The following is a 23,545-nucleotide window of genomic DNA, read 5'->3' as shown; positions in this document are numbered from 1 at the left end:
CAGTGTTTACTTAAAATACATACTCGTACATATAAACATATTTTCTTGATCTTCTTAATTGTGCCATTCTATACTATATTATAATGATTATTCAGTCTTTAGGACAAGCACATTGGCTGAGTTGCAGAAAATACTGTGGCATTAATCTGTATTATGTCAGACCATTTCTTTTTTTTTTAGTCTGAATGGAACAATCTAAGAAAAAGTTAAATTCTAACAATATTATTATCATAATTACAAATACAATGTGTAACTGTTGGGCCAATTAATGGTCAGAAGGTCTCAAGTGATGTTAGACTACCATTGATGACTCACACACTGCAGTGCAAACTGACATACTGAAAAATAGATTTGAATGCTGAACACTGCCTTCACTGGGCGCCTGTGACTGACATATGAAATGAAATTTGATTTGCACTTCTTACAAACTAAACAAGTGTGACTTGTTTGTTATTCACTGGATAAATGCACACGGTGCCAGCACAGCATCAAAAGGGCCTGCTGGAGTCCACTCAAACAGAGGAAATAATCTGCATGTTTTTACTGGCGCTACTGCGTGTTGATTGGCAAATGCTTTGCTTGAGTTATTCAGTGATGTTTGCTTGTCAGCATAGGAAATGTTGCATTTTTCGTTGTATCATCAAACTCGACACAACAAAAACAGTCTGCTATTGTGGAGGTGCACTGCTGCAGAAAATTTCAAATCCCCCCACAGCTCTGGCTATGCTTCCACTTCATATCACACTCGCATCGAGGTGCATGAATTCAATGTAATGGTACATTTACGTCCTAAATATGATGAAGTATTCATTCTGGTTATATTCAACCTGGGCCTTATTTTAGTTTTTTTTCCCCATAAGAATGATTGATTGTATTCATTATGATCAGGAGAAAGTTATTAACACTAATATTTCCTCTCACCTATACTGTTACTCCATATGTGTTGATATCCGTCACTCCTGTGCATCACACCTGCAGCTGCTGGACTTTTCACAGTGCTGGCGTCTCTCCATCGGCTACTAGTGTGATGAAGAATTGATTTCAACGTTGTATTGTTTTTTTTCATGGCAGTGGTGAGATGGCGTAATAGCATCTCAGATCTTTTAACCCCTCAAGTCTCCTCCAGATCTCTCAGGTCGTCTGACCTAAAGCTTCTGGCTGTTCCGCAGTCTAAACCGATACACAAGAGGGGGATCATGCCTTTGCTGTTGTGTCACCTATAGGCTGCGGAACAACCTTCTTGAAGACCATCTCAAAGCTCTTTTGGAGCTACAAAGTCACCTTTTTCTGTTAGCTCGTAGCCTCAGTTCCCTGGTAGTGCTGCGCTCCAACGTACACAATCCCCAAAGTGGTTCAAAACGCACCACAAATGCACATACTCACATCTGTTTTTTTTTATTATATCCAGCATGAGTTTTACTGATGTCGCACACCTAAGTTCTCTGATATCTCTATGGTTTTGATGTCACACATATCAACACGATGTAATGATATTCAGTAATGAAATGGGTTTGGGTAGTTACTCTGCAGCATCTGCATTCAAAGTGCATTTCCACAATGGTTGTTGCTATTCTGGCATGCTTTTGTCCTGCGGCCACAACACCTTGACTCCCACTCCACCCTGAGGTAACCACTGACAAAATTACAACTACAGTACACGCCACAGGTCCAATTGTTGTAAAATGTTCTGTTTACTTCCTGAGGCACAATACGACTGGTAACTATCTGCTGAATGTTATTGAGTGAATGAGAGCAAATCACTCACAGCTTCCTTCATTTAAAACCACAATGGAGCTGTGCTTTTCTCTCATTTGTTACTCACAGATCTGTGCAACTTGACCTGGCCTTTGGTGATTAATCAGAAAGGTAATTAAGGACCTCGTGAACTTTGTACACGTGCATTTATACCTCATCCAGTTTGTTGTTTGCATAGAATTACAAAGAGGCCCCCATTAATGATTGCAGCCCTCCTCATTAAATAACAGTATCCAAATAGATACTTCAGAGATACAGATGCAGCCACCAAAGAATTCCCCCTCTCGGCGTGCCGGGGCCCAGGCCGTAACGCCGTAACTGTTTATCTATCCACCAGGTGGAGCAATGATTATCGAAGCTGAAGCGGTAGTAGCCTACTGCACCTGAAATCAGCTGTTTATCTGTTTTTGATGTGTATGTAAATAAGGAAGAGTGCTTCCCACACAGAGCATACTTTTAATGATTATTATCATATCATGATGATCACGTCATTAAAATATTATGATGAAAGTTTTTTGTTAACCACTGGTACAGATTGCTTTGTTTTTATGCATAAAAAAGCGAGACAGCTGAAAGAGACGCCTCTACGGCTGGGAACTGGCTGGCAATCGGCTTGAAGGGGAAATTCTAGGTGGCTGCATCTGTAAAAAATATCTATCTAAATTTGCTGTTGTCTGACATGAATATCTATTTAGTAGGGCTGTCAAAGTTTAACCCATTAATGCAACTTGCAATTTTTTGGTTGTAGCAGGCCAGGAGATGCTGCCTAAGGAATTAATTGGTACCAACCATGTAATACTACCTTGTCGCGTAGGAGGATAGATAACACTCCAAACTTACGCAAAATTTTGGTGAGGAAAAACTGGCATGGTCATTTTCAAAGGGGTCCGACAGACATGCTCACTTTATGATAATCCCATGTAGTTTGTGTCTTAGATAAGTCAGCACACCGACAGCTGTTGTCGCATGTTGGGCTTGAGTTTGCCATGTTATGATTTGAGCATGTCTTTTTTTTTGTCATCGTTTTGTGTTGGTAATTGATTTCCAATAATAAATATATACATACATTTGCATAAAGTACGCATATTTGCCCACTCCCATGTTGATAAGAGTATTAAATACCTGACAAATCTCCCTTTAAGGTACATTTTCAACAGATAAAAAATGTGTGATTAATCCCGATTTACTATGGACAAATAGCATGCAACTAATCACGATTGAATATTTTAATCGATTGACAGCCCTACTATTTAGATCTATCTTCACTCATGGGGATAAGTGCATGTACTAAATCGTTAAGAATTAACACTTGACAATTTCCCTCTTTTTTATCTAATTGAAAATAGTTGTATAAAAAAGAAATGTGCAGAAAGCAGAATAACTGCGGTGCACTATTAGTCAGGTCTTCCATCTGCGTCCATCAATCCTTCAACCCATTAGAGGAACAAAGCACACCTTTTCTAGGGAGTGCAGCATATATGTATCTCCATAAAGGATGCTATTCAATGCACATATAAGCCATGAGAATGCACAGACGAGAGAGTTGAATTATATGAACACTCCACTAGTTATAAAAGTGACTGACACAAGTGCACAAGATGCTAAGCACACACACACACACACACACACACACACACACACACACACACACACACACACACACACACAAAGCCAGGGACGTGTGAGATGTGATAGACAGAGGGAATGACATAGTCAAGAGAAAACACAGTGAATGCTGATGACCTTGTTACCTTGATGGCAACCGTGCTTTGTTCTACAAGCTGAGAAAGAAAGAGGTTTCTTTCCAAAGGTATGGAATGAACACACAAAGCACTAAGGTTCCTATTTTTAACAGTCTACAGCGCATGGTCTAAAGTGCATGGCGCAAGTGCATTTAGGGCGTGTCCAACTCCACTTTTGCTAGTTAAACGGGGGCATAATCTGGGCGCAAAGTAAGGCGCAAGGGGCAAAGTGGTTGTATTTAGTCTCTTAATTAATCATAGGTGTATTTTTGGGCATAACAGGAATCAAACCAATCAGAGTGTCATCTCCCATTCCCTTTAAAAGCCAGGTGCGCCTGCATCGGACGCATTGCTATTTGAAAGGCGGATTTGGCAAATTGAAGAGGCGGATTTCTGCTGAGGAAAAGGATCTGCTTGTCCCATCAACAACTCCATTTGACTGCATATGAGCAAATGCACCGAGAACCTATTTAACCAGTGTAAGATAGGGCCCTAAAACAATTACAGTATACTAAAACTATTTTTAAAGTAGCTGCAACTAAACAGTACGAATAGAATAGAAAAAGGATCGACCTGCATGACTGATCTGAACTTCAGATGTAGCAGAAAAATGCTGAACTGCAGACATTCTGGGAACAAGAAACGCTGTCTAATGAGAACAGTCCTAACGTCCCACTAAAACGTGTCACAATCCCCCTGCTGCCCCGCGTCACTAGTTTCATGCTCAGAGAAATCCAATCTATCATAATTACATGGATGTCTGCCTATATTGATCACATGTTAGTCAGGCAAGGCTGACAGTGAGCGGCGGAATTAAAATAGATGTGTGAGTACCAGGCATGAGCTGAGGGACTTCTACTCCACTTTGGCTGAGCAGCACACGAGTCTACGAGCCTGTAAGTGTCACTTTGATAGATCTCTTTCCTTTGCTCACTCTCCCTCTCTCCCGCACACACATACCGGTTCAATGGCATACATAACCTGACATACAGTCGAGATGCGGTACATAATATATTGTACAAATGTATTTTTTTGTGCAACTCCAGTGCAGTTCAACAGCATTGCTACTATAGTATGTGCATAAAACTGGAGGTGCCAGAGACAAATAAAATGGTTGAGCAGCCGAGTGTTTGAAAGTCATGAATTATATGTTACGACATGCCCACTAAGATGCATAGGGACCCACACACACCGATAGAGTATTGCTACTCCAGTGTGTATCTCACCATTATGTTGTCCTTTACTAAGATTAACAATAACACAAGCATGTGCATCATCATCACCATCATAATTCCTCACATTGTCGTACTGTTTTCATCCTTTTCTTAATCACCCAATTCATCATCATCATCAATCTGAAATTGCGTCTGTACTCTCATGCATCACACTTTTTTCCACATCTTTCTAGTTGGTCTCGGCATTAGCCGGAATAGATTTTGATATATATATATGTTTTTTTTAATTCACTCGCTCTCTTCATTTTCAGCTCATATTTGCTCCCTTCCATCATACCTCCTCCCACCTAATTTCGCCACTGAAGGTGTCAGAGTGACTCCGTCGTTCTCCGTGGAACAGCTGAAACCTTAATGGTGTCTGATGATAGGCTCAAAAAAAAGAGCGAGGGGAAGATTGCGTGGCGGTGGTGGTGGCGGCGGCGGCAGAGAGAGATGAGTGAGGAGAGTACAGCGAAACTGATAGATGGGGTTGTGAAGAAGAGGTGAGAAAACACATTGGGAGGGAAAGAACGGCTGGAAAGAATGTGTTGATGGGATTAAAGTGAATGTGAAGGAGGAGAGGAGATGGAGGTAAGGGAGGGTAGAGAGGGAATTGGTATAAGTTTGGGTGAGAGGTACTGTAATTGGTGCAGCAAAGACAAATAGCAGCAGACAGGGTGATTGAGAGGGGGTGATGGAGAGATACTGTAGATACCAAAAAACAACACACATACAATGTGACCAATAAAACGATCCTAAAGGCTGGAAGAAGGGAGCTTTTTACAGCCATGTTCAGGCAGGAGAGAGGAACCTGGGACGTCTATGTTGTTCCCCAAGTGGTAATGTGTTACTATCCAAACAAGCAGATAGGCAAGAGCCAGTTGGCCAGCCATGACGGGATCATCTCACCCAAGCTTTCACTTCAGCAGCACTTTGATGGCTGAGCGAGACAAACGAAGTGTAAATGCACCAGGTGTATGCGCGATCACACATCGCATGCTGGCCAAAGCACGCACACATGCACACAGATGAAGAGAAACACAGCCAAAATTAATAAATTTCTGTTTTCAACATCTGTCAGATTACAGCTCAGCGGGGGGAAGACAGCAGGAGAGAAAGTGAAAAGCAGAAAAAGAGAGTAGAGAAGGAGGGAGGGTACGACTTGTCTCCGTCCATCTTCCATCTCCGTGTCAGCAGTGGACGGTGGCTCACTTAGTATGGGAGCCACACACACCGGCATAGTCAGGGAGAAAGAATAAGGGCCTATTTTTTTTAAATTGCTACTTGGCAGCGGCGTAGTAAAACCACATACGATTTTGGGAGCTAGATATCATGGAAAAAAAAATAGAAGGGGTTTTGAAAATGAGAAAAATAAAGAGAACAGGAGCAGGGACTTGACAGAGTTAAAGAACGAAGAGTGGATAAGAAAAGAAAAAGGCTGCACTCAGTCTTTCCTCTCTCTCCAGATAAAGCCGACATGATCTGGGTCGATGCAAGGTCATTTGAATACAGAATGGTTTGTTGGAAAGGTCCACACATGTACCCACGCGCTCCGACGGGAGGAGACGAACGCAAATGTTTTCAGATGGTGTAAAAACTAGCCAGCTTAGTCACACACCCTTAGACACACAGTGGAAAAAAAAGGTGAGGGAGTGAATAAAAAAAAAAAAGGCCTCTGACAAATTCAATTTGAAAGGGCTAGAGCCAGTGGATGCAGACAGGCCTATATTAGTATTAATAATGATGCAGCCCATCCATCACACACACATATGAGAGGATGTAGAGAGGAAGGGAGACAGGAATATAGGTGAGAACTAAATAGCACTTAACGATATTTAAAACAACTTTATGTGTGGTACTGCACTTCTGAAGGCACTTTTCATTCATCTGTGGTTTCATCCCTCTTCGTGTGTGTGCTAATGCATTACTTTGTGTCCATGTGACGCATGTGTGTTGTTACCACTGACCCCAGGGGGAAAGCAAGATTATTAAAGCTATTGTTTTGTGAAGGACGAAGCGGAAGGTTGCAATCCAGTCTGTCTCCACCTTCCTTCTATCCCTTCTGGGGGAGACAGTGACGTAACAAGCAGGGACGGATGCAGTCTGAAATGCATTTTGCTGTATGCTGCCATGTAGGTCACTATTCCCTGGACAAGCTTTCTCCTTCTCTCCTTCATACAATATGTCTCACTCATAACTTCGGGTTACAAAAAATATGTGGGAAATGTGCTTCGCTTTAACACCTGAAACTGCAGAACCAGAAACTGAATGTTGGGGAATTGTAAGGGTCCGTACAGCTGACTTGTGCAGGCAGAAAGATGACGTTGTTTTTTGTTTAGTTTAGTTTAGTTTCTGGGAACATGGAGAACATCTGTGACTGAAGATGTTGTTGGAAGTTGAAGATCATAGACTCTATATATATAAAGATGGACGACAAGACAGCTCCCAAAAAGTGAAGCCAAAACATCTTGATCGCCCGCTGGTGATTGGCTGCAGTATAGCTAATAAAGCCCGCCCCTCCATGTTAGCGGATGGGACATGAGCCAAATTAAGAAGTCAAAGCTCCTCTGAGTTTTTCTCATCTTTTTATTATTTTTTTATATATTTTTTTAACCGTTTAACTGACTGCATTAATCGGATCAATTGCATCAAAATTCTTATTGTCGGTTAACGGTTAATTATTAACATCCCAAGTTTCAAAATTGAAAAAACAATTGTGAACCTATCCTTTAAAAACCTACCAGGAGGGGTTGTGCCCCAATGCTGTGGAAATTCATTATTCAGAGTTTTTAATATAACAGTTAAACATGGAGGAAGTGTGCAAACAGCAAATTCAAACATGAGCAGATAAGAGAATGGAGAGATGTCTTATTAAAATATGATAAAATATAAAACAGGGCGAAAATAGGAACAAAGGAATGTCTCTATAATAGGCCTGTTTTTTTATATATATTTTTTTTAAAGGCCTCTCTGCAGTTGAGTAAATAAAGGCAGAATTCACAGTAGGTTTTGTTTCATTTCTTCGTCTTTTTTTTCCCCCATCACATCCCTTTGTTCCTTCGCTCCCACTCCCATGATGATGTACGCTATCGTCATGGCTACCTACGCTCTACTTCACAGCGAGCACAGAGCTAAAAGCTTGTCATGTGTGCGCCCTCGGGGGGTGTGCGTGCGTGCATTTGCGTGTGCATCCATGTGTGTGTATCTATGCGTGTGTGAGTGAATGTTTTCTTGACCCTTATCCTACTTTCTGATCTAGTTCTCCTCCTCATGTGTCCTTAAACTCCCCCTCTTTGCTCCTCCGTCTGCTCATCTTTGGAATTGCTGGATCATATCTTTAAAAAAAAAAAATAATATTAAAATTGCCAAAATCTGACGCACTATACTGTATGAATTCGCTTAATTACACACATAATTAATGAATGTTGCAATCAGGGAGAAAAAGAAGCACCGAGCTTGCGAGCTGTTCTTCACTGTAGGCTCTTGTGGATCTACTGCAGCCAACACGTACTGTACACTCACATGCAGACACACATATATTCCGAAGGGTAAGATTGCCTGGACGTCCAAATGTCAAGGTCACCCTCAGAGTTCAAAAACCATCACTTTGTTTCTAAACCGGTCTTCAAATGAATCCTGATAGAAGTCACTAATGCAATCAACCTTCTAGCCTCAATCCCAAACCTCCATTCTCCATGCGGGGCGATGTGGACTCTGATGGGGCAAAGGACAGTAACATCCCCCCCTTAACGATTCATGAGATCGCACAAAGATAAAAATCAATAGAAAAAAACAACGCGCCCTTGTGCTGGGGGACAATTGTCCAACTTTCGATCATTTTCCCCCACCCGTAACACTTTCCTTAACCTCGACCATTATTTTGACATCAAAGCCCGGTAAACGGGGCTCAGAAGTGCCAATTTCTGGGTTCTCTGATCTTGAAGTGTCACGGGATACTTTGGACCCCGAAGAGATGGGAGCTGAACACACATGCAAGCACATACACAGATGTCCGCCTGCTCTGCGTCGCCGCTCTCTGTTTGAATGGAGTGTTTATTGGCTCCCACTTGGTCCACAGTAAATCCTCCCGAGAGAGTCCCTGCCCCCTTCAGGTCAAACTCATATCAGCGCGGTGTTTGATCTTAGGTCGGTACAAAAGGAGCCGGGAGACAGCGCCGCTTGTGATATTGATATCGTGACACTTCACAGGTATGTTTGTTATGTTTAAAACAAAACAAAAAAATATCCTCCACAGCCGGGGCGTAAATGTGTGGCAGAGGAGGTAATTAAAACCACAGCTCTGATGGCTCAGTCTGAGTTTTATAAGGACATCAGAACATCAGAGAGTCATAGAATAGACAGCCTAATAAGATGCCACACTGAATTTATACTGTGAAACAAACACTGCATGAAAACATCAAGTGAAGCCAGATGATTCTATACTTTAGATCTACTCCTGCAGAGCAACACGACTCGGCCAATTCTCTCGTTCAACGTATTGTAAGATCTTCCAAGAGTTTACCTAATGTACAGTATGTGTGTGTGTTAAACAGGAGGAGAGAAAGCAAAACAATCTACAATAGTGTGTGAATGTGTACATAGTGTGTTTCTCATTAATGTATTTCTGTGCCAGTAGGCCCCAGAATGATCTAATGTAGAGGCTAGGCCCTCAATTTGTGGTGTTTCTCAAGCCTATATTTAACAGCAACAAAGGCAAGACCCCAGACCACGGGTTCCCTCCCAGTCAATCTAACTCCATTTTACATCCACCAAAAGGCTCTACTTTTATCTCCAGCAATTCATCTGGGACACACACTGTATGAAGGCCTTTCTGGAAAATAAACGAGTGGAGAAATAGGTTCTGCACCCCCTTTGGATATAAAATCATTGTGGTTTTACAACCAAAGAAATGAAGCGGCTGAGCTCTTTTTTTCACGACAACCTGCAGAATAAAAATAGAAGCCAAACCCGACGTTAAAACCACACAGCTCTGTGCTTCGATTTAAGATGTACTGTAAAAGTAAAAATAAAGAATATCTGACCTGGTGATAATCTCACAGGACATTTTTAATGCTATTATACAACACAGCTCTTCTGTTTGATTCAACTCTTATCAAAAGGGTTTAGATGTCTCATATACACTAATAATATATTAGCCCTTTCCTTAATATATTTGACTGGGGATAAATAAGCTACCAGCTCAGCTGTGTTATCTTGTGGTGACTTTTTTTTCTTTGTGGGAAATTATGGTTGAAGAAATTGTCATGCATTCTACCTGACCTACCAAAACAAGATGTTATCGGGACACAATCACAAAATAGAAGCTAGTGAAGATGGATTGTGTGTGTCTTTAGGCCTTTATACACTGGGGGCGAGACGAATAAACAACGCAAAAATGCAAAATACTCGAATATTATATACCTAGGGCTTTTATTGTGAAATGTATGGACGGAAGTAGTGGATCTGGTATGCGCTGCCTTGGTCAAGGTTGAAATGAGTAATCAAATTTGCCGTCTTGGTTTGGTCTGTTGTTTTATAACACTTATAAATACGGGTGCAACTCAACACGTTCCACTCATCATGATCGGTTGACACTTTTATTCAGGGTGCAAAAGCTCAGTTGTTCCAAAAAAAAGCATTTCGTTTTTTTAACCGCGTAATATTTGCGCTCTATGTAAAGGACTCATGACAAAAAACAACAGTTCGAAAAAAATATAGTGACATGCGAATTAATCACACGAACAAAAAAAAACAAAAAATACTTTGTAATATCATTGTGATGGACATGCAAAACAAATGCCATATGCATAAATGCTGTGCTTCTGGAATGCTTTGATGTTGCTGGTTTGTCTCCATTCATAACAATAAAGCTCAGGTGAACTGAATTAAACTGAAAGAGTTGGCAGGTGCAGGGTTTGGTGAGTAGGCAGGGTGCCGCAGTGTGTGTCTGACTGCTGAGGGGTTCAGCTCCGTGACCTTTCAGAAACAGGTCAGTCACTCTGACAGCTACGCCGTCCTGCCACGTGTCATGACTCAAACGTGTGCTCTGTAGTTCTCCCAGACACCAGTATTGCCCACATTTGTGTTGGCTATTAGAGCAGCAAACTCTGTACAGTGGGTTTCTGAGCTCTGTTATTGCTGGCTCCCTCCCGCAGCTTGAGGTTAACCTCAGAGATACAATAACAGAAACACAGTTACAGTCATACTCACACACACTTTTCCTCCTCCTCTCTGTCTGCCTTTCAGTCTCTTAAGCCACATCTCCCTTCGTTAGGCACATGTACACACAGCCTCCTTATCTAACCTCACACTACGCCCTGCACAGGACATGTTAACGTCAGCTACACACCGATCCAGGCCTAAAGAAACTGGGATTTAATCACAGTGTGTGCGTGCTCACAGAAGCATGAGCGAGGAACAAAAAGACCGCACAGTGTGTGTTCATAAAATGTGTGCAAGCATCACAATCCCTCTTGATTTACATACTGATTTCAGCGCAGCCCACTACACTTAATGAGCTGATTTTAATTTGCACATTGACATATGAGCTTACTCATCTACTAAGCAAAATTTACATTTCATTAAAACTGAGTGAATTTGAGTATTTTAGTCACTTTTGAGTTTGGGCTACATATGACTTGAATTTATTGCTTTTTTTCCAACAGCTCCGACACAGTAAAGGCCAAATTACGAGGGTTATTTAAAACTGATTTCTTTATTTATTTTTTTACTGCAACTGCTGCCGCCTTGGTGTTTGCCTACCCAGGCACAGATTTGGGTGTATTTGATGTTTTTTCTTGGTGCTTTGGTAGAGCCCAAACGAGCCAACTGGCTCCATGGGCTTAAGTCTTTCCAATAACCTGCGGGTTTGTGAAGGGTTTGCCTGTATGTGTGTGTTTGTGTTACCGATCTGATGAGGCATCTAAAGGGATGCGACAGCTCCTGGTGTCTGCACTATAGTCCTGAGCCAGTATGGGGGGTTGTTTACACCCCGAAATGTGATACATCACACACAAAAAGGGAGGAAGGAAGGAAGAGGAGCTGGCGCAGAGGGTGATGAGAATCGACAGCTTTCGAGTGTGTGTGATTATATCTTCTGTTCATAAAAAAAACAAAACAAAGAAACACGCAACTATTTTCTTGAGTCTCTCATTGACTTTTCAGCGCAGTATTTGTTCACTGTGTTAATCAGGACAGCCTAGATTATCCATGAATGCAAAGCCAACGCAATATAGAAGCTGCCCTCTCATTGGTCAGAATCTATGGGCTGAGAAGGAAGGAGCCCTACAGCCTCGAAGGGCTCCTTCACACGTCTATTCGAGCATTTAAATCAAATCGTATGACGATCAAGCAGGAACACTGGGCTCGAAGTAGCACATCATAAAAGCTCTGCCACGGAGACAGCTCCCTGATCCCACAAGAAAACACACACAATCTAGAAAATAAAAAATAGCGCTTTACGACCAATTTGGACGTGCTCTGTTAATGCACAGCAGATAGTAATTCTTTCTTCTTTCTCCCTCTTTTATTGTTGTTTTTTATTTTATGATGAGCCAAACCAGTAGTTCACGACTCCAGCAACCACTTCACAGAGAAAACAGAAGGGTGGTCTCCATCACAGGGGCAGATGTGTATCCCAGATGAGTAATGCTGTGCTAATGCAGACCAGATGTATGTGTTTTGCTACAGCATGGTTTCACTGCTGCACAGACGTTTTTTTTTTTTTTTTTTTTTTTTAGGAGGGTGGGTTTGCGAGCTGTATGATCCAATCAAAGCACACCGAGACGGGACAACAGTTTCACTTTTGCTGAGGGTTCATTTGTTTCTATTTCTGTAGTCGGGCTCACTCTGCATGATCAAACGTCTGGGAGCTTGATGTTTTACCAGAGACAGCTGGGAGGGTGTCTGTGCGTGTGTCTGCACGACTGCGTGTGTGTGCAAGCAAAATGTTCCCCGTTTGTGGGAGCGCTTGTGTGCCTGTGTGTCTGTATGAAAAGGAGACAGAGGACACTAGGAGGGGCTGCCCTGTAAATGTCCTCGAGGGTTGAATGAGGTTACGGAGAGTTGGTTAAGTTCAGTGGCGGAGTCAGTTATGGAGAAGTGCCAACTGAAGGGTCTGACTAAGTTTATCTTATCTCATTCCCATTACCTCAATGTTACATAGAAGACATTGGGAAATGTTAGTTGCGCTTCTCCTTTCAACATATTTACTCGTTATTAGGGCTGTCAAAGTTAACACGATAATAACGCGTTAACCAAAAATTTGTTTTAACGCCACTAATTTCTTTAACGCATTAATGCAATCGATCTTCTGGAGGTTGTACCGGGCCCATGTCCTACTAGCTTGTCGCGAAGGAGGTTAAATAACGCTGCAAACTTTTTGGGAACTGGCATGGCCATTTTTAAAAGGGGTCCCTTCACCTCTGACCTCAAGATATGTGAATAAAAATGGGTTCTATGGGTACCCACGAGTCTCCCCTTTACTGACATGTCCACTTTATGATAATCACATGACATTTGGGGCAAGTCATAGTCGAGTCAACACACTGACACACTGATAGCTGTTGTTGCCTGTTGGGCTTGAGTTTGCCATGTTATGATTTGAGAATATTTCTAATGCTAAATGCAGTACCTGTGAGGGTTTCTGGACATTATTTGTCAATGTTTTGTGTTGTTAATTGATTTCCAATAAAAAAATATATACACACAGTTGCATAAAGCAAACATATTTGCCCACTCCCATGTTGATACGAGTATTAAATACTTGACAAATCTCCCTTTAAGGTACATTTTGAACAGATAAAAAGTGTGCAATGAATTTGAGATTAATCGCCATTAATCATGGACAATCATGGACAATCATGTGATTAATCGCTATTACATTTTGTAAGCGATTGACAGCTCTACTCATTATATGTTAATACTTCAGTTTTTTCTTTAGATTGATTTAGATTACTTTAGGAACAAATGTTTTGTTGCTAAATTAAGCTTGAAGATGTGCTCTAGCATCGTGGACATGCTACAAACCAACAATCCAATTCAAGATGCGCTACTTGCGAACATGCAGAATGTGACTATGAAAAATTTAACTGTTGGTGGCCAACACAAAAATGTGAAAACATGAATCACCTTATCTAGAGCCAGTGTTTGGTTTATCCATTCTGGGCTACTGTAGAAACATGGCGGCCGGCTCCGTGAAGAGGACACGCTTTGTATGGAGATATAAATGGCTCATTCTAAGGTAACGAAAACACGATTCTTATTGTCAGGTGATTATACAATAAAGAAAAAAATAGTCATGAATATTCCATTCCATTTCTGCTAATAGATCCCCCCTAAATGTTACACACTGTTCCATTAGTGTTAAAAGAAGCTGTAATCTGACTGCTAGATATATTCAAGCTTTTCAGGATGTAAGGAATCTGAAACACATCCATGTATTGTTGCTACAAATGTCCACAGAAATGAATAAACAAGAGCTACTGTGTGCTCAGAGAGTGATGGAGCCATTACTGGTGGCTGAGGAGGACAGCCAAGCAGTGACGTAGATTTGCTCACTTCACACCTCAATAATGGAACAGGCAGTGCCAACCACGTCCTCATTCTATCCCACTGACCAGTGCACAGTAATATGTCATGTTGACAACAGATTCTCCAATGCAGTTAATGTAAAGCTAGCCAGGAAACAACAACACAACTGATTTTAAGCTGCAGACATTATACAAAATGAGCAGTGTTAAGTGAAATCTGCATGTGCAATTTGGGATAGTGTTAATTTAAGGCACTACCTGTCATTAGAGAGAAGACAGCCCCAGTTTGATAGTCTCCCGCTGAAACTCAAATTCCTAACACGCGATTGTAATGTGTCAGTGAAAAGATATTCACTGCCTGGGTCGGGGTTTATCACACATAAATGTTGTAATACATACAGTATATACTAATAATGAAAAAAGCCCATATAGCCTTATTTTTTAAATTAGTCTATGTGTCTATATTAGTCTAATGTTAAATCTCTGGAAAATTAGAGGCATTTCCTCTGTGTTGAAGGTTCCTTGCCACCTGTATTCAGATTGGACACAATTTGAAAGGTCACTGGCAAATAGGGTTAAAATGAAAAATAATTATAGTTTAACTCCCAAGGTAGCGCTGGGTTCAGCCAACCATAGAAATATAATGGCTCAGGCCGGCGCAAACCGCAAAGTAATTTTGCAGGGATTCATGTGTAGACAGTCTACGGTCAGAAAATGAGTCACAGTTTAGAGAAGGGTCAAACTAAAAAAAAAAAGGGTATAGCCAATGACGATTAGGAAAATATCTATTTGTTGAATAGTTAACTTCTGGACTGCATTGGATTGTCCAACGAAAATGTTACCAAACGTATTCACCATTTATTTTTGCTTTCACCGTTTTGCTCTCCGGATCATTGTGAATATGAGCGTGTTTGACATAACTATCAGGTTAATAACGACCAAATACCAACAGCATATTCTAAACCTCTCAGTAAGCAATCTACACCAGTAAATAGGTTGGGGTCATTTGTAAGTGGTGACAGTGGGAGTACAAGCTATTTCAATGTTAGTGAAAACGGAGAAAAATGAAGAGGGCTATTCATTTCAGAAGAGGAAGTGAAGTAGACAGAGGAAGTCTGGAGGAATACAGACAGTTCTTTTCTTACAGGTGTTACATCATCTGCATGTTAGACAGTCATATAGAAAACTAAATAAAGAACCAGACACCCAACACGAAAATTAGAAACGAGGGAAATGGATTTGTTTGGAACAGCGATGCATAGACTCTCCAGAGTGATGAGAAATGATGCCTGGGACAGAGCCGAGCCGACAGATCCCCAGAGTGAGGAAGATCCACATGGCTCCATGTGGAGTTTTAAGACGTACTAAGAGATGCAATAATTACTTCTGTTTGAAATGACTTAATAGGTGGGAATTTATGCAGTTTAGCACCTAATTTATTAAGTAAGTTTATGCAAATCAAGTCAGGAGCAATTTTCCAATTTAAATACCTGAGGCACAACCACAGTCAACAGTCTCAAAGCAACAGACAGCAAAGGGGAGAGGGTAAAGTGTGATTCCCAACTGTACCAGCTGCCGCCCAACACAACAACAAATGATAATTAAGACTCATTATTAAAGTAAATAAACATTAAAATGGTTTACATATAAACAAACAAATATTGTATAAGTGATCTTTCAAGCTGTGCCTCAACTATTACCAAACATAATTAAGTGCAACAAACTAAAAGCTTAAAAGTCGTGCCTGTGTGCTCAAGTTAGCAGATGGCACTCTTTACAAATGTAACTGCGTAAGTGCTGCCACGAGTTTGTGTCTCTGATTACATCATTGTCCTGATTCAAAGTTTAATGAGTTTCTAGACGGTGCCTCCAGCTAAAACTTTGAAAAAAATGAACGGTACTAAAAATGGTTGGAAGAAAAGGAAGAGCTCATATGATAAAATAGACAGCAGAGACTTGTAATGGAGTACAGCATGTACTGGAGACATAAACGACAGGAACGAAAAGAAAATGTGTATCTTCTGCCACTAAATGTAGGTGATCACTAGGGCTGACCCTAATGCTTCGAAGCTTCAACTGTTGCCATGGTAATCAACCACCAAATCAGTATTGAAAGTGTTAATATACTTCCATTTAATCCAAGAGCTGATCAGGATGTCTGAATTGGGCAGACTATCACTGCTCAGGAGCTCACACAGAGTCTGCCACCTGGTGTGCACTACTGTTTCAAATAATTGTTACCTTCTAACCATGTATTATTATATACAAAATTAAAGCATATCTTCAAGTTGGAGTTACTACAAACCCCTGGACATCTTTCACACAAGCATCTTGAACTGAATGTTTTTTGATTTACATCCATGGCAAGCGCCTGCCCTATACAGTAGAAGTTTAGCTCCAGGAGCGGGCAAATGGATTCTTTGAAACACAAGAAGAAGGGAGGGAATAGTGTAGTGCACTACTTATTTCTTGCTTTGGGGCAAATAACATTGGCAGTAAGAGAAATGCAGGACGGGCCTCTTAGGGTTTACAAGGGTTTATTTGCTGCTGAGATGTCAAACTGTGTGCTGTAAAATATTGCTTGGTGATCTCCCCTGGTTAACCCATGTTCAAAGAACTGAAATGGACTCTCCCAGAAAATATCTGCGATGGCTCTCGGCTAGAAAACCTGTCAGAACCGCTTTTTAAAAAAAAAAAAACTTCCTGGCAACGATTGGACAGACCTGGTTGGAAATTTTTCATGGGAGCTGAGAGAAAGATGAACTACTGCTTGGCTTTACATTTTTTTGCCTGCATGAATTAATTTGAGAGAAAAAGTTGAGATTTAATGGTGTGCTCAAAAAGTTTCTAAAACTCAAAGTAATGTGGACCTGTCATTGCTGCGCAAATAAGCGGCGTGTATGTGTGTTTTCCGTCACTCACAAATCCATAGCGCTTCAGAGGAGGTTTCACCACAAATTATTGACTCACCTGGAGAGACAGAGATAGAGAGGAGAGCAGAGAGAAAGAGGAAAGCAATAGAAAAAAAACAATTGTTATTACCTCAATGCATCAAATTCCAGATCATTTAAAAGGTTCAGTGTGCAGGATTTGGCAGCTTCTAGTGGTGTGGTTGCAGGTTGCAACCACACCACTACTGCAGGCCCACTACTGCAGGTCCCTCCGCTCACACCTCCCTTTCCAAGACTGCGGTAATGTGAGTGCAAAACCAGAGGCCATTGTTAACATAATAACACTACTTTAGGGGCAACGGAAGTCAGACAGCGGCTGGCGGTACCACGGTTTTGCACTCTGCGACTTACGTTACCGCAGTTTCATAAACGTGTTGGAGAACTATGGTGGCCTTCAGGGAACGTAAAAATGTTAAAGGCTCTCGCTAGAGCCAGTGTTTGGTTTGTCCGTTCTGGGCTACTGTAGAAACATGGCGGAGCAACATGGCGGACTCCGTGAAGAAGACCCGCTCCCTATGTAGATTAGTGATGTACGACAATATTGAAAAAAATCAAATATCGCAATATTACGTTTTGTGATGTTTTGATTCTGAAATACAATGTCAATACTTTATTTCATTTGCAAAGAGATGTGTCCTCTCAGTGCATCTGTTATGATGTTGGATGTTACAGGTACTGTGATAAATGCAAATGCATTCTGACTGCATAAAAAAAATTGTTTTTACTCCGATTTTATGCAAATGGCATCGTGTTCTTTATAATGTGACAGTTTTCCTAAAATTATATTAAAAAAAATCACAATATATTGAATCGTAACCCCTGTATCATGATTCGCATCACATCGCCAGATTCTTGGCAATACACAACCTCTTAATGTAGATATGAAGGGCTCATTCTAAGCTAACAAAAACACAGCGATTCTTAGTCTTAGGTGATTATACACTAATGAAAAAGCAGTTCTGAATATTATATTCCATTTCTGCTGATAGATCCCACGAAATGTTACACACTGCTCCTTGAATACAATGAATAAAACAACTTACTGCATATGTATTGTACAACTATAATACAAGTCAAAACAGTAATCTTAACATTGCAAATTACTTTATGTTCACATTTACATTCATTCATTCACACATAGCAGCAAGTCTCGTCCCATTCATAATGGAGAGCAAACAGTGAAGGAGGATCAGAGGAGAGACTATCCGTCTTTCCCCCGCTGAGCGACTGATAGAGATCATAAGGGGGTGGAGAGAGTGTTTATTAGGAAAGAAAAGGATGCACGTCTGTATATTTCTGTATATGCGTTTCCAAGGACGTGTGCGAAAGTGGGCGGATGAGATCCTGGCATTTTGTGAAATGTTGAGAGATGTGGATTCAGTGTCAGTCATCCATTGGCAGCTCCAAATTATGTTTTGTGCTTTTTTTAAAAACGCATTTGTATTTGACTGCATTTGCTGCTATTGGTAACAGATTGTGCGACGTATAAATGACAAGTCTAATAAATCCATTAACGACACGTCTTGGTTCCACTTGCTACTGTATTTAAATGGCTTATGTGTGAGAAGGAGAAAGAGACAGGGAGAAAAAAAAAAAAGGTAAGCTTGGACAGAGAGTGAGAGTGGAGGGGTAATGAGCCCTGGTCTGGAGCCAAAAGCAAAGTAGAGGCTCATCTGCTCCAATCAAACAATAGCAAAACTAATGAGGCACAAAGAGGGAGCCTTAAGATACCTCGCTATAGCTTTTGTGCCAACCGGGGAGCTCGCACATTAGCTCGGGTCATTGACATAAAACCCAACATTAGACAGTCAAACTCACCTCAGTGAACAAAGTGATCTTTAGCAGGTGGAAAATAGTTACTTTTCCTCAGTAAACACATTAATGCCTCGGTGAATTGACTTTACGTCGTCGTGAGCAAACACCCAGTCACAGCTCGCCCTGCTGCCGCGCAACAAGCTCAGCTCAACCCGCTGCAGGAAGTTGAGCAGTGTGTATGGAGGGGCACATCCTGAGGTGCGCAGCTGCACTGACATGGATAAAGACGCACTAATGTGTTAATGGATGCTTTTACCCATCAAGACGCATCTGGAGCAAGTGCTGACACGGTGAAAGTTAGCGTGTGTCTGGTTGGACGTGTGTGTTCAAGTACCGTACGCCCCGCATGTGCTCATCACATGTGATGCTGCAAGCAGAGCAGTCAGTGAGTGAGAAAAGCTCTGCTAGTGGAGCAGCATGAAATGTGCAGATCAGGTTTAATTAAATTTTAAGTTGCTAAATATTATTTATAGGACATAACACACACACAAAAACAACGCTCCATGTTTTGTCCATGTTTGCCCTGCAGTACTAAACCCCCGGCTGTGTGTATTTACACTGTGAATTTAGTGATTTACACTATTGCTGTCACTAATTATACAGCCTCAGAGCGTAGCCGGCGTCTTCCTCTGTTTTGTGAACGCCTGACGATGAATATTTGGACAGGACACGGAACTCAGACAACTAAGTGCATCGCTGTTGTCAAACACACTCGCAGCCTCATCCGCTCGAGAAAGACCGAAATATCTGAAGACATGTTTTTGTCTGAGCACAACCTCAGAGCAGCAGCCTCGTGACTGCTTGTAAATCCCCCAGATGATTATGGCACACAGCGTAGAGACAGAGGGGGGAGAAAAGTGTGTGTGTGTGTGTGATAAATGAGGATGAAGGAAAAACTGCTTCCAAAATTCTTCTTTTTTTTTTTTCATTGTTATTGTAACAGCTCATATTTTATCACCGGGACTGCTCGTGCTCAGGGGTTTGCACCTGTTTTTCTTGTTTGTAATCTTCTTTTAGAATCTTTTATAACACCTCAAAGTTTAATACAGGAGTGAGATCAGGTAAGACACTGTGCATCACAGTTTAGTTTAGGATACTAATTAATTAGGCATTGTCGGGGGTCCTGTTTGTCAAGAGAAGAAGTAAAGACTAGGGCTGTCAATCAATTAAAATATTTAATCGCGATTAATCGCACATTTTTTATCTGTTCAAAATGTACCTTAAAAGGGAGATTTGACAAGTAATTAATACTCTTTTCAACATGGGAGTGGGCAAATATGCTTGCTTTATACAAACATATCTATATATTTATTATTGGAAATCAATTAACACAAAATAATGACCAATATTGTCCAGAAACCCTCACAGGTACTGCATTTAGCATAAAAAATATGCTCAAATGATAACATGGCAAACTCAAGCCCAACAGACAACAACAGTCTATGTGTGTCAGTGTGCTGACTTTACTATGACTCTCCCCAAACTGCATGTGATTATCATAAAGCGTCTGTAAAGGGGAGACTCGTGGGTACCCATAGAACCCATTTTCATTCACATCTTGAAGTCTGAGGTCAAGGGACCCCTTTGAAAATGGCCATGACCGGTTTTCCTCGCCACAATTTAGTATAAATTTGGAGTGTTATTTAGCCTCCTTGGTTGGTAACAATGTATTCCTTAGGTTTTCTAGTTTCACATGATGCCGGTATCTTCACTCTAGCTTTAAAACTGAGCTTGCTACAATCTAAAAATCGCAAATTGCGTTAATGCATTAAAGAAATTAGTGGTGTTAAAACAAACAAATTTGCGTTAACCTTGGCAGCCCTAATAAAGACCAATGACAGTTCAGAAACTGGCTGTCAAGTCAAGTGAATAAACAGTTCATGATGAAGTGTGACTGAATTAGAGAACTGTCAGCCTGCTATTATTGTACACCCTATTTCAAATGACTACTTGAAATTAATCTCACCGGATGACAATGGAATTGTGAAATTGCGTCAGAAGCTATTTTTCTCACCCCCTTCCTTCCATGTGTAGCTGTTAAATACACAGTGGAAGTAAAAGTGCTAAAGAGATGGCAACGTACCAAGGGACACCACACACTGCAACACGACTTGTTAGGAGAGTAAAACATCTCCTGAGGGTTTTTTGGCGGTTCATCAGTCTGGGATGCCACAGGTACGAGTCCAGTGGATTGGGTCTGGCCAGAGATCTTTATCGAACCTAATTCCCTTCTCTCTCTTTCTCTCTCCACATATTTCCTGCCTAGCTGGTCAATACAGGCGAAATGCAAAAAAAAATAGACCATGAGGTATCTTCAGTGAACTGTCAACTACCAACCTCTCATCTTGAATTTGCTTTAACAGTAGAAAAGCTTCTTGTAAAAATCAAAGGGGTTATGATTGACAGAAGATGAGGAATCTAGTGGTGCTACTTTATTTATAAGACGCATAGGTAGGGCTGCTTGATTATGCATTTCTACAAAAATCATAATCATGATTATTTTGGTCATTATTGAGATCACGATTATTTAATTACTCATTGACTTTGTAAACATCACACATTTAGAAAGAACATTTTGTAGCACACATGGGGGAAGGAAAGGGGTGCACTGGACAAAACAAGGCCGTCATTGGGAAACAGAATGCGGCACAATAATAGTTTTATGTCGAGTGTCTTGTTTTTCATAATCGTTGGAAGTTAATATCATAATAGAAATTTATATTTGATTACTTGCACAGCCCTACACATAGCGATGTAGAATTCTGGTGGAATAGTCTGGTGGTTTGCCATCCCACGAATTTAAATGTATCACTTATATCTCTGTTATTTTTGCTATATGTTGTAGGACAGTATCCCTCAGTAGGAGGGTGTACAAGGAAAAACTTGTATTAGTAAAAGTATTTGCCGTTGTGCATATCTGAGCTGTGAGGTGATTGTTACATAACTTAATAAACTTAATTATATATTAATTTAATACACTATCAATTACAAGACCATGCAGTCAAATCATCCCACAAGTGTTATAGGCAGCTGCAGTGGTCGTTATTCGATCCTGATTTTTATTTTAATTGGGTAACTGCAATGCATTTGCTTTTCACTTAAAGTCTCCATTAGTCTTATGTTGTAGAAGAGACTGCTTCTGGTATTCAGCTGCTATTCTATTCAGCAATCTGAACTGAAGGTCTACAAATGGGGCCTATTCATTAAATTACATTTATTCATTTAGCAATTTTTGTATTTCTTTATGCTACATTTAAAGTAATAACTAGTTTTCAGTGAAAGTGTTAAGATAGCTCGTGCCTCAAATAGACCTTCAAAAAAAAAAAGGCATGTTTTTCTACACTAGCTTAGTAGAGGAAACATATTTGATGATAATTGCATTCCTGGTTTGGAAAAAAAACAGCAATAAATCAAAATTGATTAAATTATTTAAAGAGTAATTTAACACCAGGCTGAAAAGCAGTGCGTCACTGCCTTCTCTGATGGATGAAGTGAGTAACCTGTTGCACCTGGAATCACAACCAACAGTGATGTCATAGGAGTACACCTGTACATCACTGTAGTATATTGTAGGGTGAGAAGTTAAACCTCTGGAGGAGAGCAAAATATTTTCAGGGGGTGTTAACTTAAGCAACTCTTTAATGAATAAACTTTTAAAAATTAGATTTACATTATTCTCTAATTATTTGGTTTGTTGAGAGACTGTAACACATTTTAGACTTATTGTTAAAGCTACTCCAGGACTAAGGACCACCGATGGCGGACATTAAGAATAACTATAAAGTAACATCCAATCTGCTCGCTGATGGTCATATAGAGGCATCAGTATTAAATAGACTGTTTCATAACCAGTTAAAAGTTCCTCACAGTAACTTTTAAGATATCATCAGCTCTGCCAAAATATTATTTTTCACTGAAAACTGAGAAAAAAACTGTGCTTTGTGTATTGTGGTCTGGCAAGGCTCAATACGCATTTTATCGGTTCTGGTGCCATGTAAAGTTGGCCGTGCAATGGATTCATTTAAAATAACTGTTACACTAAATGCCCGTTCACAAGGTTTTGAGAGGTGGAGAATCATGCCTAAAACATTCCTGCTGCTAGACTCAATTGATTTGCAGACTAAAATCTTGCAGTGAAGATAGATCCTGTTCGAATGGCTATTGTATGTAAAAATGAGAGCAAATTGGCTCCAGGATCCATCCATATGTATTGAAAAAAAAAACATTCAAAATAAAGGTTTGCTTCTCAGATGATGTCCTCAAAGACTCAAAGAGTATTGTAATATCAAGAGCGGCATTAATAGAGTAGAAAGGTGCACAGTAAGTAATAATTGTAAGCATGAATTTGAATAGTTAATCTCAATAAAGGGACATATTTGGGATTTAGTGCACATTTAAGATAATCTGCAGCTTTCTATAAGATGTTTGGTAGTAATTGCAAATATAATTCTTGACTTGGGAGTGACAGATTCACAACATCTAATTACAGGGCAGAACTTTGTCAAATATTTTCTGACCATAGAGTTTGTTCAAATGAT

General features: G+C 40.5%; 1 protein-coding gene across 2 annotated transcripts in view; it reads right to left on the bottom strand.

The window, feature by feature from the left end:
* Positions 1 to 23,545, bottom strand: part of LOC119475267 (cell adhesion molecule 2-like) — a 252,243-nt gene that overhangs the window by 163,732 nt on the left and 64,966 nt on the right. The window lies entirely within an intron of this gene.

Source organism: Sebastes umbrosus, chromosome 17 (assembly GCF_015220745.1).
Source record: "Sebastes umbrosus isolate fSebUmb1 chromosome 17, fSebUmb1.pri, whole genome shotgun sequence".
Taxonomy (NCBI): Eukaryota; Metazoa; Chordata; class Actinopteri; order Perciformes; family Sebastidae; genus Sebastes; species Sebastes umbrosus.
This window is presented reverse-complemented; position numbering and strand designations above follow the sequence as displayed.